Source organism: Zea mays, chromosome 7 (genome assembly GCF_902167145.1).
Source record: "Zea mays cultivar B73 chromosome 7, Zm-B73-REFERENCE-NAM-5.0, whole genome shotgun sequence".
NCBI lineage: Eukaryota > Viridiplantae > Streptophyta > Magnoliopsida > Poales > Poaceae > Zea > Zea mays.
In genome coordinates, this window is record NC_050102.1 from 66,360,152 (window position 1) to 66,379,338 (window position 19,187).

Consider the following 19,187-nt stretch of genomic DNA (forward strand, 5'->3'; position numbering starts at 1 on the left):
ATCTTTGGCCTAATAGATGATTTATAATCAAGTAATGACTTAGATTAAAGTTGAGTTAACTAATTATAAGATATTCTCTCATATGATGTATACTAATTAATTTATATTATAGATTAATATTTAAATCACATAGATCTTCTATAAATCATAAACATAATTGAGCAAAAATTTGATTAACACTTTTCATCTTAAGGATCATACCTTAACCATATCATGCACCACAAAGTGAGAAAATGCCCAAGCCCTAGAATAACCCTTCTTAAGCCATTAAGTACAAAAGGGGAATTGGTAAAAAGGCAATGAAAAACATGGAATCATGGCCAGGGCCAACTATAAAACCTGAAATACACTAATGAAGCTACAATAGTTAGTAAGGGAGTTCGGCCAAAAGAATTTTTCAAAATCCCCAAAAAGACCAATCAAGTGGAGGCTTTCTAGAGAAATCTGAAATTCAAATTTCTCTATTTCAGCCTCTAACCCAAACTCGAGCGCGTTCACCTTAATCCCTAACACAAATCCCTAGGCTCCCATTAGCAAACACTACTAAAAAATCACCTTCTTGCAATGGGCAAAAATCGTTGCGATAGGCTATAAATCGTTGCAATAGGCACCAATTGCGATAGAACAACTGTCGTTGCCTGCTGTTGCAAAAAATTGAGTGGCAATAGGTTATAGCAACATTTTTACGTTCTGTTGCAATTACTACATCCTTTGCAACGTGTTCAAGTGTTGTAACTGTTTGTTGTTACAATGGATTATTATGTTGCAAATAAGTTATATTGCAACATTTATAATAGTTGCCAAAAACTATATTGCCACAACATATTTCATGGTAATAAGTGTTAATGCCACATTTGAATCTGTTGCAAATGGCTTTGTTACCACAAGATGTTTCATGGCAACAAAACACTAGTGCCACACAAGTGACTCGTGGCAACAAGATGTATTGCCATGCAAATAATTTCGTTGCATTTGATCATTTTGTAACATAATGTGTCTCATGGTTATATGACCTTTTTACTATAAAAATTAATCCATGGTACAAGTCTTTATGGCAACCATGGTACAAGTCTTTATGGCAACAAAAACATCGTTGTAACTAATGATATTGCAACAAGGAGAAAATGTTGCGACAACTGAAGTCCCAACGAAGTAGATCCATTGTAATTACATCTTATTGCAACAAAAAAATCATTGCAATTGATGATGTCGCAACTATAAAGATAGTGCAACTGAACCATACAACAACTAATAAAACCGTTGCATTTACACATATTCAAACCCACAATTTATACGACAATGCATTTTGCATTTCTATTGGGTATAAAATGTTATGCAAAAGAATTATATTTTACATCAGTAACGTCAGAACCAAAATTGGCAACCATAATATTTGTCTCTTGTCTCATATATTAACTATATCCATACCATAAGTTGTAACAAATAGGTTGCACCAAATAAATAGTGGCCAAATACAAATTAATTTGATAACATAGCTCACAATCACAGCATCCTCGTACTAGCTTGGATTGTGATAACATAGATAATAAACTACTCAAGACTAGCAAATTATTGGATGTTTTTTTGCCATCGTGTACCCCTCCATCCCCTCCATTGATGCAAGCGATGGTTAGCTAGGCTGACGACGGTATCACGACGACAAGGAACCTGTTGGAAGTGTTCAAAACAATAATTAGTAAAGCTACAATAACTTGGTTAATCATTAGTGGAAGACTACAACTGTAGTGCCTACAACTACAGCTACAACTACAGCTACAACTACAGCACAACTCCTAGCAAGCAGCATCAGCAGCAACCATCAGCAAGCAGCAAGCAGCAACACGCAACAAGCAGCAAGCAGCATGCAGCAAGCAGCAGCAACAACACGCAGCAGCACACAACTAGCAGCGGCAAGAAACAAACAGTAGCACGCAGCAACAGGAAGCACACAATAGCAAGCGTTCTACTCTATCTCTACCAGAGAAGGCAGCTGCAGCACCAGCCTAACAAGAGCGAAAACAAGCTACCAAATAAGCATGCTGCACAGAGCCACAAACATGTGTACTGCTCCTATGGTTAACTAAAATCTGTTTAGGCTACTAAAATCCATTGCATGCACAACTACAAAAGAAATAAAAATAGATTGTTGACATACCTTAAACACACTTTGATAGAGCTTCTTAAGTTGATCTACCTTGCTTCTCGCTTGCACTTGCGGATTGTACCTATTATCATATTCAGGATTACAAAAACAAAACTATCAAAAAAATGTTGTAAAACAGTTTATATGATCATAATGCAAGAACATTTGCATTCCATACACATTCGCTTCTTTTGTTGCCCCTTGCCTGCACACGTCTTGTCACAGCATTCCTTAGAGTGTAAGAGCTAATATAGTTTGTTGGCATATTGTCTTTCTTATTGTTTGTGTCTGGTGTACGAACGTTGTTTGCACTACTTGGTGCAGGTGCAGGAGGATCAGCTGGGATGAGTTCAGGAGGTTTAGTAGGGACAACGGAAGAAGGATCGATTGGAGTGGTGCTTTCACGGTTGCTCTGCATTAAACAATTGATCAAACAATTTATGTTGCAAAAGTTTCTAATAGCAATGATGGTAAAAATACAAATATCAAATTTTATACCTGTTGTGCTACAGCAGCAAGGGCAGCAACCATTTCTTGCCTCATTTCTTCTCTAAGCACTTGTCTTTTTCTTTCTTCTTCTTCTTGCAGTGCTTGCATTTTTCCTGTAGTATTCTTTCTCGTTCTGCAACCTCACACGCAAGTTTTTCATTTAACAACTGGACCTGACTTTCGAGTTCAATGTTCTTTTGGTTTGTTGCAACCGTGGCACGAGCTTGTTCGAGGAACTTTGATTCCATCACTTGACTTCTTGTTGGATATCTTGATAGGTACCCATGACCATGAAGTCTGTTTGCCTTACATCCTGTTGTTTCCTTGAATGTTGTTTGGAAAATAGCATTTTCCTCTTCTCTTGTTAGCTTAAATCTTTCTGTTTGATATATTTTCTCAACAATTTTCTGAGCTGCCTTCTCCTGAAAAGAACAATATAGTTCAAGTTAGCTCAACATGCCCAGTATTTTAAAGTATGTTTTAGTAGTAAGCTTTGTGATTTACTCACATAAATGCCACGTGAAGCCTCTTCCGACCATTCATCATTTTTACAATGAGTAATCATCCAAAGGGATAGATTGGTTGGTTCTATACCAGTTTCTGGATCTCTCTGTAATGTGAAGAATGTATCATACAAGTTTGTCATTAATCATGGAAAATAAAGTAGTGGTCATATCATTACCTGTTGAAAGCTTATTTGGGAAAAAGTTCTAGAACCCATTATATGCTTCGTTCTTTGTTTCTGACGGTTTTCCGAGTTCCGGCTGCTTATTTTCTAGAAAATAATAATAGTTGGAAATGAATTAATAAATAAATCGCTAGAATCATCCATATTATGCAAGTGCCAATCGTTAAAGTAAAGGAAATGAAACAGCAAACCTGGAATTTCTCAGATCCAAAATACAACATCATGTAATGCCACTCGACGATGTCTACATCTTCAGGCTTGTTTTTCATCCTTTCAGCATAACTATTGTATGCCTTGTATGTTGAGCTTAACGTTGATCGCCATCCTTTGTATCTCTCCTTAGCAATAGACCAGATCTTTTCATGCGCGTCCTCATTGGTTAGAAACTCCCACCTTCGCTGTTTCAGTTTTGATATAAAGAGAAGGTTAATTGTCTAGTAATTTGGGAATAGTAGACCACTAATAGTTCTAGCTAACTGTTAGGGCTCAAGTAAAGAAATTTCACATACCAGTACGTCAGAGGCTATAGAAGATCTAACATTGAGCTCTATATCTTTCCACTTTTTCACTCCAATGAGTGGTGCCTTTTTCTTTGTAAACAATACGATTTCATCCACAAAAGTGCGAGCGTTTGGTCCTACAGGACCTCCAAGCTTAGATGAAAATTCAATCTTAAGTTTGTGATCACCGTTCTTGATTCGCTTGGTGGCTGCTGCTATACCCTTAAGGGTACCACGCCCCTCCTTTTTAAAGACTCCATCGTTATCTACATATATACCAATAACATCTGAATGGGTAGAAATATTCAAAGTAGAAGATTGCAACATTTGAATAAAAAACACTCTTAGTAAAAAATACCAGGATCTCTTTTCCTATGACGTCTAGCATGAGATGGCCAATTAGCAGTAGGTTTGCTGCTACCATGAATTTCTTCATCTGATAATATTAGGTCATCATTGCTTTGTCGTTCATACAATACTGCGGATAACATAGGCATCAGTTACATCTCTAACAATTTGCGAAAATATACACTATATGTTAGTAGGATGTAAATAAAAGAAATTACAAATATCTGGAAGATCGCCTTGATGCCTTAACCATTCTTTATATGTTTTGATCGTATCCTCCCTGAAGTCATCCATTAAATCTGCACTTAAACAATATGTAAGTTTAACTGTGGAAACTATAACATATCATGTATTTAATGTAATGAGTTTGACATCTTAACTTACCCATTTCTGGATTATCATGTTGTAGTATTGCAAGCCACTCCTTATATGCATCAATCGACACTTCTATAGTTTCTTCATCAACATTTGTTCGCTGCCTTGGACGCTTGATGGGAGTTATGCTTACCTCTAGATCACTGGGTGGATCTTTTGTGAGCACAAAACTTATTTTTCTCTCATCCATGTTATCAGACAGCATGGCCTCTTCTTGGTGGATGTAATCAAGTGCCAATAGCCTGGATCGATCAATGCCACATCGTTTCTTGTAAAACAAGAAGTCCCTCCCAGAATATCCAAGTTTCGATTTTATGTACACCACGTTGTAAAAGGCAACATAAGCTTTATCAATATTTACTGTGACAATTTATTTTCCAGGTTGTGCTCCAATGCAATGGAATTTCAAGGTCCATATCTCACCAGTCAACCTGCCACACAAATATATTCTAAGCAAACAATGACTAAAATAGTGTTGTAAAAATATTTCATTCAACAATTAAGAGGTATGAAAACAATATACTATAATTATGATCTGCGCCAAGGCCAAAGCAGTAGAGAACAATATGGGTAGATAGATTTTTACTTGTCAGGAAGATCAAAGAAGACGTTCTTCCCGGCCATAATCTCGTCCACAATCCGTGTACCAAGTTGGCTACCATTGTCGTTGGTGCACATATTAGCTTCATTGCTTGTCGGCTGCAAACCTCCTTGAGTCGTCATCATAGGTCAGGAAAATAGATGCTGACAGGGCAGGGAACGAAAAAATCATGTAAGTATAACAATAGATTGGTTTATGGAATTATGTGCAGTAATAGATGCTGACGGTGCTTTGCCTTCTACTTTACTTTTCATCTGTAGATAAGAGAGACACCAAACAAGAAACACCATAAGTTTATTGAGTTCTATGATGTAAGAGCAGCAGAGGCTGCTCTTCGGTCACTGAATAAAAGTGAGATAGCTGGAAAACGAATCAAGTTGGAACCAAGTCGTCCTGGTGGAACACGCAGAAAGTATGACACTGATTTAGTTTTCAAGGCTATTTGCTTGTTACAGCTTCTCACCAATATTTTGAATTATATATATATAATTATATATATATATATATATATATTTGCTGGAGCTGTCATTTTGCTGTGGTTCTGGGTGCCACATTCTTATGATGATACTCTAGAGACTTATGAAGTTACTGCTTCTGATAAGCTTGGAAGTTAGATGTATAGTGCAGTGACGGCTGACTTTATTTTGAATAATTCACTTGCAATTTAAATTGTCCGTTTCTTTACTCCTTCCGGAGTCATTTAATGTGTGTGAATCTACATGTCTGAAATTGAGTTTTTGGCACCATGCTGTTTCACTTACTTTTCCTACATGTGAATTTTTCCCATGTAGTTTACTGATCATTACTTATCTGATATTTTTAAATTTTTTCTAATGTAGTTTACTGATCTGATATTTTTTTGTTTTCTTATGACTTAGCTTGATGCAGCAGCTTGGTCACGATTTGGACCAAGAAGAGCCAAGAACCTACAGACATTCTCATGTTGGTTCACCTATTGCTAACTCTCCTCCAGGTACTTCTGTTGGAACTAGTTTTTGTATAACGCTGCCCCCATGTATTTTGGAGTCAATCCCCCTGTATATAAAAATTAATTAAGTTTTTTTCCCTAATCCTTGTGGCAGGGGCATGGGCTCAATACAGTAGTCCAACAGATAGCAATATGCTGCAAGCTTTCACCAGATCTCCAACTGGAAATGGAATGAGTCCTATCAGAATTCCTTCCCTGATTTCAAATGCTCCAAAGATTGCTCCTATTGGCAAGGATAGCAACCGGTCTAAGTATGATCAAGTGTTTTCAAATGGTAACCAGTCCCTGGGAGCTGCATTTCAGCACTCCCACTCATACCAAGATCACAACAGTGAACACATGAGTTCTAGTCCTGGGACTTTATCAGGGCCCCAGTTTCTCTAGGGCAGTCCAAAGCCATATTCAGAACATTCAAAATCCCCTATTTGGCATCCACCAGGAATCGTGGGAGGTCTCCTGCTGGGCATGGCTAATCGTGCTTCTGTGAATCCTGGTTCTTCTCTAATTGGAAGTCTGACAGATAACACACAACAGCAAGATCCAAAACGCACAACAGCAAGATCCAAAACGCACAAGCCAAAACAGTAACCAGACTTGGCACCGACGCGTGCAAGCTGCCGACAATAGAGAAAAAAAAGATACAGCCGATGCTTCAGAGATGAACGACGGACCAGGGAGAGTGTGTGCCGGTGCGTGCCTGCTCGGTCCCAGGTCGGCCTGGAGAGTGGAGCCGAACGACGGACGGTGAACAGAGATTGGGGGACGGAGCTCGGAGATTAGGAATGGAGATTGGGGGCGGCGCGTACCTCAACCTGAAACCCGGACGAGCGACGACTAATGAAACCCTTGCAGTAGAGCAGATTAGGAAGGAGGAACGAGGAATGCCTGCCCTTGCGCCCTTCCCATTTGGGAACGTTGCCTGGATGAAGAAAGGTGTAATTGTTGTGAATAATGCTCGAGGAGCAATCATGGATGCTCAAGCAGTCGCAGATGCATGTTCTAGCGGTCACATTGATGGTACTTACTACGTTAATATGTTTTCTTTGTCTCTTTACACAACAGTATTGCTACATAAGTTAGTCTGATTCTACTGAAGGGGTCCATGAATTAATATTATTTTCCTTAAGCTTGGCATGCTTTGTATTCCGTGGCTTCAGTATGAAAACTTCAAATGAGCCGTTTTCCTTTTTGCTTTCCTGAAAAGACACCCTGCCTACATTTTATCTGAAGAATAGGGAAATAATGCGACTATATTCCTACATTGACCGGTACTTTTTGTAGTAACATGGAGCATCTCATTCCCATTTCTCAGGATATGGTGGTGATGTGTGGTTCCCACAGCCAGCACCAAAGGATCGGATCACCCCTGGCGCTACATGCCTAACAATGCCATGACCCCTCACATCTCTGGGACTACAATTGATGTGCAGGTCAGGTTCTGAGTTTTGTTACCTGAGTTTGAAAATCTATCTAATTCTAATACCTCATAGGACACTAGGTCTCTGCTTCATGCATTAGCAGAACTCAATAGAATGGCAATCACCTTAAGGCTTTACTGGATTAAAATCGTACTGAGAACTGGAACAATTAGCTAATAGTGTGTCTGTGTACCTTGAGACCTTGACGACATGTACACTGATAGCGCATTTTTCATGATGAGTATTTGCTATTCGTTCTCGTGCATGCTACTGACTATTGCGGGCAAACAAACAATTCATACAGCTGCGGTATGCGGATGGTGTGAGGGACATGCTGGATAGGTATTTCAAGGGCGAGGACTTCCCGGTGCAGAACTACATCGTCAAGGAAGGCCAGCTCGCCAGTCAGTACCAGTGACCGCGCGAGATGTTGCTGTGCTGTGTAGGCTTTTCTGGTGAGAAGCTGCGAGGAAGAAACTCCTGTTGCGTACTTGCGTTACTGTATGAGTAGCTCTGAGAAATCTGTCAGCGGCCACCTGTAATAAAAGAATGCCTTGCTGGTATCTCACAGTGGAGATCAGTAATAAGTCCCTTTTTTCCTTCTCTATCACTGAACTGCATGCACTGTCTTTTTTCGGCTGTGACAACGCAAATGGTAACGAACTGCATGCGCTATGCCATTTGTCACATGTTTGGTTCAACACGCACATGGTAATGAAATCAGGTTGCTCTGTAACCAGAGATGGGATCAGAGTGCCTCCGGCGGGGTAACCTGTTTTCAAAGAGAAAAAAAACTAATGCGACACAGAAATGGCCTAGCAAGGATTCTAATGCTTAGCTTCTATTTCCATATCAAGTTTATGTCATAATTACTTTTTTAAACTGTTGGATTTATTTTGGAAATTAGGGTGTGTTCATTTCTGTGTCGCATTCATGGTTCCAAATTGATTTGGGTTTGGTGTTCATTTATCTTTGCATGTATTGCAGTGAAGGAGGAATGGGTGGAGGGACGAGCAAGATGGCAACGTTCTATTGAAACAAACTGCCTCGATTATTAGGCTATCACTACTGAAACAAACTACCTCTATCGTCAACCTACTAACTTCCATATTCTTCACATTCAGTTTGCAAAATTTACTTGACTGGATTTTTTAGCTTAACATATAACTCAGGGAGACATGCGATTTTGGGACGATCAAACTGTTGGTAAGTAAATACTTGTTGGCCTGTTGCTCTTCTTTTAGCTATAGCTGACCCTAATTTTTCTTGGTTGAGGAAACTTTAGTTAGTGATAGCTCAGTATTCTATGTGTAGAAACCTGTATAAAGTATTGGACATGTATTTCATAGTTTTTATAACATATAAGGCTATGCAAGTCACAGATTAACTCTTCAAAGAATTATACAACAAAGAAATTAGCTCAGAAATGGGATCTTTGCATTTTTAGTCTTGCTCATTAAGACAATAGTGTTAATAAGGTGTTAACTTAGGATTGCTCATTTTTTAGTATTCCTGTATGACTCATGGTTTTCTAGAGAAAAATATTGGACCGTTACAATAATGCTAATATGGAGTTAATCTAGGATTGCTCATTTTGAGTATTCTTGTACGACTCATGGTTTTATAGAGAAAAGATCTTGGACTGTTGCACTACCTCCACTTGCAACACATGGACACATATCTCTAACAATATAACACACATATACATAAGTTATCGTGTTATTATACGGTTCCGTTTCAACGCACGGACACTCAACTGGTAGAAGCTTAAGCGTGTAGATCACTCTCTCAATGGAACCTAACTAAATTGTTTCCTCTCCATTTTACAAGGAGGGAACAAGCATCAGAACTCAGCGACAGTGGATTCCATTTAGTTTGTATGGTACATATCTGTCTAACTTTTTCACGTGTTTTTCATAAACAAATATAGGTTTTGCACTTTCCTCTCACACCACATAAACATTTTAATTAATATAATAGCTGTCCTAATTACTTAAAAATTGTACCATAACACAAATGAGTTATTTAATAGGATTAAAGCTATTTTATAGAGGAGTTGGAAGAAGAAATAGATTGGTGCAATGCATAAATCCAACCAAAGAGGAAAGATTATTACAGCAACAGTCATTTGAATGAAATACCATAGTATTACAACCACTTTCCTTTTAAAAAAGAACAAATAGATTGGTGCAATGCATAAATCCAACCAAAGAGGAAAGATTGGTCAACGCGACGTGTTGGGAAGCGACATCTAGCGACGTGACCTATGGGTGAGCGGCGGTCCGATGGTGGAGGCGAAAGTTGTGTCACGCGTATTGGATCTGGCTGCCTCATTGCAAGGGAAATAAAAAAGAGCACGCCGGACCTGACTAAATTACTAAAAAGAGCACACTGGATAGTAAGTAACTAAATTTTGCAAATCCATTTGAAGAACTATTAGAATGTGTTATGCAAACTCGTATTCTTGCTTTTATCGTAGAGCAAGAATCCATGAATTTGGTGATTGTTATGGTGAACACACTCGGAAACGGTCGGCAAACAGTCGACAAACAGTCGGTAATTCATAAATATCAAAAATAGAAATAACATTGTGTTTTTGTTTTAAAATTTCCATTTCCTCTTCTCAGACTAACAGGAAACGAGAGAGTAGCAACGATACTGATGTTTTTAATGTATCGAGGAGGACGCGTGCAAGCACACACGGAGGCAAATCGATCGCCATCGTGGGCATCGAGAGTATCGACGCATCTGCCTGCTATCTTCATCAGTCTATCTCGACCCATTCCCGCGAGCCGTCCCCCTTCCCTCTTCATCCGCTCGCTCCGTCTCCCGCGCTCCTGCCATCCCCTCCGGCCACTCCGACCTTCCGTGGAGGGAGATTCCTTGCCCGGTGGGAATCTCAGGGCTGATTTGAAGACTGCCGGCAAAGATCCATCGAGGAGGCGGCGATTCCATCCCGAATCACGACATCCGGCCTAAGCGAAGGAGCTGAATAGGCGCGCATCACCCTCGTCGTCCTAGCCGTCACCGGCTCCGTGAGTATCGCTGCTCCCCCTCAGAACCCCCAAAGCCGATGTTGCTTGTGTAGTCTTCTAATCTGGCTCTTCTTTTTTTTGGAGATTTGAATGTGCCTTAAGTTGCTAGTCCCCGAACCCTATCCCTCCGCCGTTCTCAAGGTGCAGGTCCACCTGATGCTACACAACTCGCCTGCCGAGCTCGACGTCCCATCGTCGGCTTCCTCTCTCCAGGGTCCAGGCAAGTCCCCGAACCCTATCCCTCCGCCTGTCCCTTAGAGGGGCAGGAGCATACGTATCATCGTCTTTTGCAATAACTAGTAACGGTTGCGCGCCTCGCGTGCGTGGATAAAAAATTGCACGCATGGATAAAAAGTGTACATGGATAAAAATGTAATGTAAATGATAATTACAGTATTATGTCGTTTAGAAGATGTGCATACACATTTTGCAATTGTAGAGATAATTCAGTAAGCTGTTCATACACATTTTACAAAGGTAGAGAAGGGGCTAATTCTGTCTTTTTCATCTTCTGAAATTAGTTTCTTATATTTACACAATTTCTTCTAAGGTTAAACATGAATACATCCATAATTATACCGTGTGCATAAAATAAGCACCTTAGAACTTCATAGAGTGTTCATGTAGAAGCCTAGAAGGCAATATCTAGTTTTGGGAAGTTTTTTTGGTAGTTTCTTTTCGGATGCGTAAGGGTTCTTGCTTGAACCTGTTGATGAATGATCATGAAAAAATAGCGAGGTGCTATAAATTTTACTTATGGACTATTTAGTCAGGTAGCCCATTTCAAGAGTTTGAGAGTATTGAGACTCTACGAAAAAGTTATACATAAAAAGCATGATAGATGCACATAAATATTAATTTAAATTCGTAATAAGAAACAAAAACACGTGCACAGAAATAATAATACCAGAAGAACAAAATTTCTGGTTAAATGCCAACAACAACAACAATGTGATCTTTTAACTACATATTGAAATTTTCCTGTCAAGCATTGAATGTGTACAACAGTGAGCGCTTGCTTTGAAGCGATATCCGTATATATAGCATCACACAACGCATACAAATACATTACACACTCAGTAAGCTAGTGAATCATAGTATGATGTTGCACGTGGATTTGGTACGTTTTTTTTGTTGGGTTTCTTACAAAAGGTCTTCATTATTTCAGTGTATAGAAACTTTTGAAAGTGAGTGTATACTACACTGTTTGAGATTGTTATATACTTCCTTGTGTTGTAACTTTGATTGACTTAATATAAAGGAGAAAATATGTTTTAGTGTATTAGGATTGTGTTTCTAGTTTATTCTGAGTCGGTTTGTAGCATATTTTTTTAGCTGGTTACAGTTTATAGCATATTAAAGCTTTGTATTGTTTGCACTGTGACATATACCTCAGTAGTTGAGCATTATTGAATATATGCTGCCATGGTGTCATTCAAGTACCTTTTCTTCATTGATTGTATATGTATTGTCTTTTTATCTACCCAATGGGCATGGTAACGTAGATAAGGAAACCATACCTGATATCCTTGAAGTTGCAGTTTCAGTAGAAGGGATTTACAATGTTTCTATATGATGAATGGGACTGCGAAATTAAGAAGGTACGAATCAGACTTGTTATATCTATTTCCAATGGACAATGAACTTTTTAAAAAAACAACAAAGAATGTGTATGCACAGAAATATGTATGTAGGGGCAACATCCGAAGTTTTGTGCTCGACAATATAGTAATACATTGATGGGATGCATTTTGAAATTGGGAAGGTTTAGGGTTTAGGGTTTAGGGTATGGATGTGCTCGACAAATCTGCAAAGGGAAAATATGATATGGATTGGCTTCGCAACGCCATTTGAGAGGTGTGCGTATAGCCGGAGGGGGCGAGGTTTCTGAGGTCAGCGCTCGTCATATTGCAGTTGCTTACGTTGTCGCGTTCTGTGCATTTATACTAATCAAGCACTGTTTCACAAACAAAATATTGTGTTTTCAATAAAAATGTACCAGATCTCAAAAATTTAATGTTATTGATTATAGAATTTTAGACTTGCTATTGGAAGAGCTCCTCATATAGAATTTTAGACTTGCTGTTGGAAGAGCTCCTCATATAGAATTTAATGTTATTCATTATAGAATTTAATATAAAGTTTATCTTCAATCTAATCTTATACATATGAAGAAGTCATAATTTCGTTTTTATCAAAAAAATCAGCCGTTGTCCACTAAAGTCATGACAACCAAAATCTACTGATCAGAACTGGATATGTAATAGTTACGCGATTGTACGCGTTTGCCTCAATTCAGTGTGTGCCAACCTCGGATAACATCTTTCTCGTATCCAATAGTCTGTGACTTTTCTTTTAAACAAAAAAATCATCATCGTTTGCGTCGCGTGACGAGTCCACAGGTGCTACATATCCATCATCAATGTATGTGTTGTCTTCTTCGTCCTCCTCATCTGCTAACCCAATATCATGTGATTCTTCCACAAATTCAGCAAGTGCTTTCTCAATGACACAAGCATCACCGATTACACCTTCCATGTCAGACCTTCTCCACTTCACCAATACTTCATCGCTGCTTGAAACACTCATGCCTTCGAATCCCATGTGCAGGGAATCAAGATCAATTTCTGAATTTTCAGATTCTGGCATGGCGAACAGATTTCGGGGATTCATTCTTACAATAGTGCACCAATCTTTTTTCTTTGTACCATTGACATAAAACACCTGCTCAGCTTGTGAACCAAGAATATAAGGCTCATCTAAATAGCACAACCGAGTTTTATCAATATCAATAATTCCATACTGATCCCTTTGGTAGCCTCGTCCTTTGTTCTTGGCAGTAGGAACATGGAACCAGTTGCACTGAAAGAGGAAAACTTCCTTACCTTGAGGAAAATCTAGTGCAATAATTTTTTTAATCACACCATACCAGTCAATATTACCAGAGCTTTCATCTCCTTTCACAACAACACCACTATTTTGTGTGCATAGGTTCTGCTCTATCTTTTCTGTACGAAAAAGAAATCCATTGATGAAGCATGTGTTGAAAACACGAGCCCGATGGTCTGGTCCTTGTGAAAGTGTGTAGAGCAGGTCACTTGTCTTCCCTTGTTGATTTAGTTTGCTGATCTGCATCCAACAAAACATGTTTAAGTTATTTGCAAATATAATACTGAGCAGCAGTTAGTGGATGACATTACAAATAAAACAAATTACTCATAACCCACCTTTCGCTCGAACCAGCCTACAAATTGTTCCTTGTGCCTTTGATCAACTTTTCATGTACTTAATTTTTTAGTTCGTCCATATGCTCGCTACAATATTTTAAAAGAGGGCTTCAGGTAATTCAAATTCTATGAAACATGCCAATGCATAGTATCAAAATATAGATTTTGAAATAAGATCTTACTTTATCCATGGAGTAGCCTCATCACAGTTTTGTAATATGTAGTGCCTCATTCGTTGCAGCTCACTCCTAGAAAGTGACTCGACAGTGAATCCTTTCTTAGTGTAGTCAATGTTGGCAAATACGCTTAAGCCAGATGGTGGTTCATTCACAACAGCAGCTTCATGACGGTCTGCATGATTAAGCTTGGTTTCCACGTCTTGCAAGAAGCGACTGCAAAATGTCATGCACTCCTCTAATATATATCCCTCAGCTATCGAGCCTTCAGGGTGAGCTTTGTTCCGTACATAGGCTTTAAGAGTACGTAGATATCTCTCAATTGGATACATCCATCTATAGCACACGGGTCCACCAAGTTTAGCCTCTTCAGCTAGATGAATTGACAAATGAATCATTATATCAAAAACGGCTGGTGGGAAAATCATCTCAAGCCGACAAAGGGTTTCAGGAATCGAGGTGCTCAACTGCTCTAAATCTTCAGCACTCAACTCCTTTGAACATATTGCATTAAAGTACCTACTAAGCTGAATCAATGGAAGAGCAACATTTTCTGGCAAAACATTGCGAACTGCAATGGGTAATAGTTTTTGAAAAAATAACATGACAGTCATGAGTTTTTAGACCAGACACCTTACACTTGTTCACATCCACACTCCTCTTAATGTTAGAGGCATAACCATCAGGCATCTTCACGCCTTCTAGGAATTGGCATAACCATATCATCTCATCCTTACCCAATGTGTAAAGTGCTGATGGCAAGGTGTATTTTCCATTCCCGAGCACAATGTGTTGATCCTTCCTGATGCCTAAATGCTCCATGTCAAGTCGAGCCTTCTCGCCATCCTTAGATTTCCCTTCCATACCTAGCAAAGTCCCCAATATGCTGTCACAAATGTTTTTCTCAATGTGCATCACATCCAAATTATGCCTTACGAGCAATTTTTCCCAGTATTGTAGTTCAAAAAAATACTCTTTTTCCTCCAATTGTGCCATCTAGTTTCTTCCTCACGCTGCTTCCTTTTCCTTGTAGACTTCCCAAAAGTGATTTGCTCAAAACTTTCATACTGTTGCAGAACCCCTTCACCACTCAATGGCACTGGAGGCTCCCTTGTTTCCACAGTATTGTTGAAACTGGCCTTGTTCTAGCGCCACCTATGATCCATAGGCAGAAATCGACGATGTCCCATGTAGCAATGCTTGGATCCACATTTCAACCATAAGAAGTCGGTATCCTTGTGGCAGTATGGACATGCAAACTTGCCTTTTGTGCTCTAGCCAGATAACATCCCATATGCTGGGAAGTCATTAATTGTCCAGAGAAGAATTGCTCTCAAATTAAAATTCTTCTTCTCCTTGGCATCCCATGTCTCAATACCTTTTCCCCAAAGGTCTTTGAGCTCATCAATCAGAGGCTGCAAATATACATCAATATTGTTTCCTGGAGAGTTTTTACCGGGTATCAACATTGACAACACAGAAAGGTTGTTTCAAACACAACCAAGGTGGCAAGTTGTAAGGGATTAAAATGACAGGCCATATAGTGTACGCAACATTGACCATCCCAAATGGATTGAAGCCATCAGATGCAAGACCCAACCGAATGTTACGAGGATCAGTAGCAAAATCTTTGTATATGTTATCTACATGCTTCCATGCCTTAGAGTCAGCAGGGTGCCTCATTTTGTTATCTTGGACTAAGCCCTCCTTGTGCCAACGCATATATTCAGATGTGGTCGAATTCATATACAACCTTTGCAATCGAGGATAACTGGGAAATATCTTAGGATTTTCCGCGGGGCACGCTTGTTGGTTGCCTCCTCATGATGACCAGAAATCGTTGGTTGCCATCTAGACTCACCACATGTTGGAAATGTATCCATGGCTGCATATTCTTTCCGAAACAACAAACAATCATTGACACATGCATGTATCTTTTGGTAGTCAAGGCCAAGATCATGAATAACCTTTTGTACTTTATCCAATGTGTCCGGAACACAGTGGCCTTCTGGGAGAACAAGCCGAAACAACTGAAGTACGGCCGCTAATGCACTTTTACTAAGACCAAACATGCATTTAATCTGAAAGAGCCTTACTATAAAAGATACCTTAGTGACCTCCTTGCAACCTAGATACAATTCCTTCTTTGCCTCTGTTAACAGATTAAAGAATGCCTTTGCTTTTGCATTTGGCTCTTCATTAATATTTCCTATGATGTCTTCGTGTATAGCACCACTGATTAGCGTTGAAACTAGTTCGGTCACAGAACCACTGTCACCTGTTTTATCATCATTGACAACTACTGCAGCATTGCCCTCATCTGAATCATTTTCTTGGTTTCCTTCTTCGATGAAGCTCTCATCAAACCCTCTAATAACCAAGTGACTCTGAACCTGAGATTGTGTTCTGTATGACATGCATCGACATCTTGAACATGGACATGGTGCAGTTTCTCCTCTAGCAGTGCCACCAAATGTAGTTTGTATGAACTTTCTGAAATTTGTTTGCCACTCATTTGTCGTGAAGTGCATGCGCATCCAACTCCTACTATTCTGAGACATGGCTTTCTAGTCAAAGATTAAAATCACCAGTCGAGCCTTGTAGCAAAAAAAAACAAAGTTAAACTGATTTTCAGTCATAACCAGTATTGAGCTTTAAAGTTTAATGATAAGTTATTAATTCATGCAATATGTAGTCACTAGCAACAACACAGTTTTCAAAATCCTATTTACTCTCCTGTTAGCAAGTTGACATGAGATGTTTGTGGTATATATGTAGATAACTTGATGTGTAGCTGCTAAGTGATTTCCAGCCATTCAAATGTTATTGACAACTGGAACCCCTCCTTGATGTGTAGGTATTTTGTAAATCATAACTTGATGTTATTCATATATATATATATATATGCTCACCTATATACTTCTAAATAATTTCCTTGATGTTGCCCTTTTAATGCCTAGAACCTGCACCCAAGAACCAAGTCAAATATACTGGAATCAAACTGTCCTCAATTGCTGACTGACATCAGAGCGATCTAATATTCCATCTTACTTTTAAATTGCCAACAATCATGTTGAGTTTGAAAATGATGAAAATGATTCCAGAAAAACGCCAAACATGAACAACAAATGATGTTGATTCCATGGCTTCAGTTAGTTTTTCTTTGTACGTTTTCACCCTTTTATTAGATTGCGTTATGGTGTGAAATTATTGCTCAATTAGTTCTTATCATTTGTAGTTGGGGGTCATATCTTTTCTTTAAGCGCACTCCTAAAAATAACACATTCATTATTCTAATTATGTTGCATGCTACACATTTAACATTTACCTTGACCTTATACACCTAAACACCCTGCACCTTTGTAGATCTCCTGATTTCTTTTTATTGACCTTGTACACCTAAACACCCTACACCTTTATCAGCTTTCTTAGCTTCAAGATACCCGGCTACTCTTGATGCAACTTTGTTTGAATTGCCAACAATGTTTGTTTTAGATTCCTATAGCTGACCTTACTGCCAAGACAATTGACCGGTATTGGGGATCTCATTGCTGTCCACCTTGTCATGTCTTCACCAAACAACTCAATGAGGTGTATAATGGCATTAGGGTGATTTTTTAGTAGCTGGCACTGTTGGCATCACTTGGGATTGGTTCATTATCTGCTAGCTAGGGAAACTGAAGCCATAGAAAACATTACAATTTGTGACAAGGCCTGTGATTTAATAACGCAATGTAATACTATCTAATTCCATATATTTGTTACAAGGTCTGCCATCACTTGCTTATTTGTTGCTATCCTTATCCTGCTAATTATTGATTTGATCATTACTTGTCACCTGATGGTCATGTATCATGTTTTCTCTTGCAGTGAATCTTTCTATGCGTTGGCAGATAAACTGAGCAGTGAGGGGTCTTGATGGTAGCAGAGTAGGTCCTTGCTGTGTTGGAAGGTAAACTAAGCAGTGAGGGGTCCTGACGTATGCAGAGAGCATTGAGAAAAGGCACATGAGGGGCAGTAAGAGGACAACAGGTCCTACTGTTGTTGGAAAATAAATTGAGCAGGTGCTCGTGGCGGCTATAGAAAAAGGCACGAGGGGCGGCTAGAGGAGAGCAGTTCCTGGTGTGCGTTGGAGAGTGTTAATTACCTGTGTGTGTACCTGAGGCCTTTAGTTGTACACCACGCCTTTGGAGGTTTCTATCGTCCTAATTAATCGACCCATAGGTGGTAGGCGGCTTGGTTGCTATTTGTACATTACTTTTGGAGGCCGCTGGTTGTATATATGTGACAATGTTTGGAAAGTGTTGAACATTTCTTACACTGTCGTGATACTTTTCCTTGTATTAGTTTCTATTTTTGGAATGCATATATATATATATATCAGTTTTGAAATTATCTAGAAAGAATTGTTTGCCTTTACTTTTCCTTGTATTAGTTTCTATTTTTGGAATGGATGTATATATCAAATTTGAAATTATGTGAAAAGAATTATTTCCCTTTAGAATATCAAACGTTTCTTACACTAACGTGACATTGCTTTTGCACATATATAACAGACTTGAAATCTTTATGCAATATCTAATAGTTTCAACCTTTTGCAATGAAAGGATAAATTATGGCAACAAATTAAATTCGTTGTGAATTGACAAACAAATTGCAATCAAATTATTTTTGTTTGCAAATGGCAACAACATTTTGCAATGAAATTTAAGTTTATCGCAACAAAGAAAATATGTGGCATAACCGCCATTGCAGCATCTTTTCTAGTGGTAGCAATAACATTGTTCTCTTGCAACGAAAGTCATCACTATTGCAATGTACAAAAATAGTGGCGAAAATGTGCATATATTGCAACTAGTTCTAACGGTTGTGACAACAACTATACATAATGCAACAAATTTACTACTGTCGCAATATCCAGTGTGGCAATACGGTGCTTGTGCAACATCTTTTCTAGTGGTAGAAATAACATCTTTCTCTTGCAACAATACTTATGATTATCGCAACACACAAAAGAAGTGGCAAAAAATGTGCATATATTACAACCACTTTTAAAGGTTGTGGCAATATCTAACACCTATTGCTACAACTTTAGTGTTGTTGCATTATCCGGGGTGGCACTAGGGTAATTTTGCAACAACTGTTCTAGTGGTAGCAGTAACACATTACTCTTGCAACGAAAGCCATGGTTATCGCAAT

General features: G+C 38.8%; 1 long non-coding RNA gene and 1 other non-coding gene across 2 annotated transcripts; both read left to right on the forward strand.

The window, feature by feature from the left end:
• The first annotated feature begins 7,443 nt into the window (after window positions 1-7,443).
• Window positions 7,444-8,118, forward strand: LOC103633911 (uncharacterized). The gene is made up of 2 exons (XR_002263500.2): window positions 7,444-7,562; window positions 7,855-8,118. It is a non-coding gene; the product is annotated as an uncharacterized protein (transcript).
• A 2,117-nt stretch (window positions 8,119-10,235) lies between these two features.
• On the forward strand, window positions 10,236-18,306 carry LOC103632437 (uncharacterized). Its single transcript, XR_002748905.2, has 3 exons — window positions 10,236-10,585; window positions 10,670-12,186; window positions 17,859-18,306. It is a non-coding gene; the product is annotated as an uncharacterized lncRNA (long non-coding RNA).
• The last annotated feature ends 881 nt before the right edge of the window (window positions 18,307-19,187 follow it).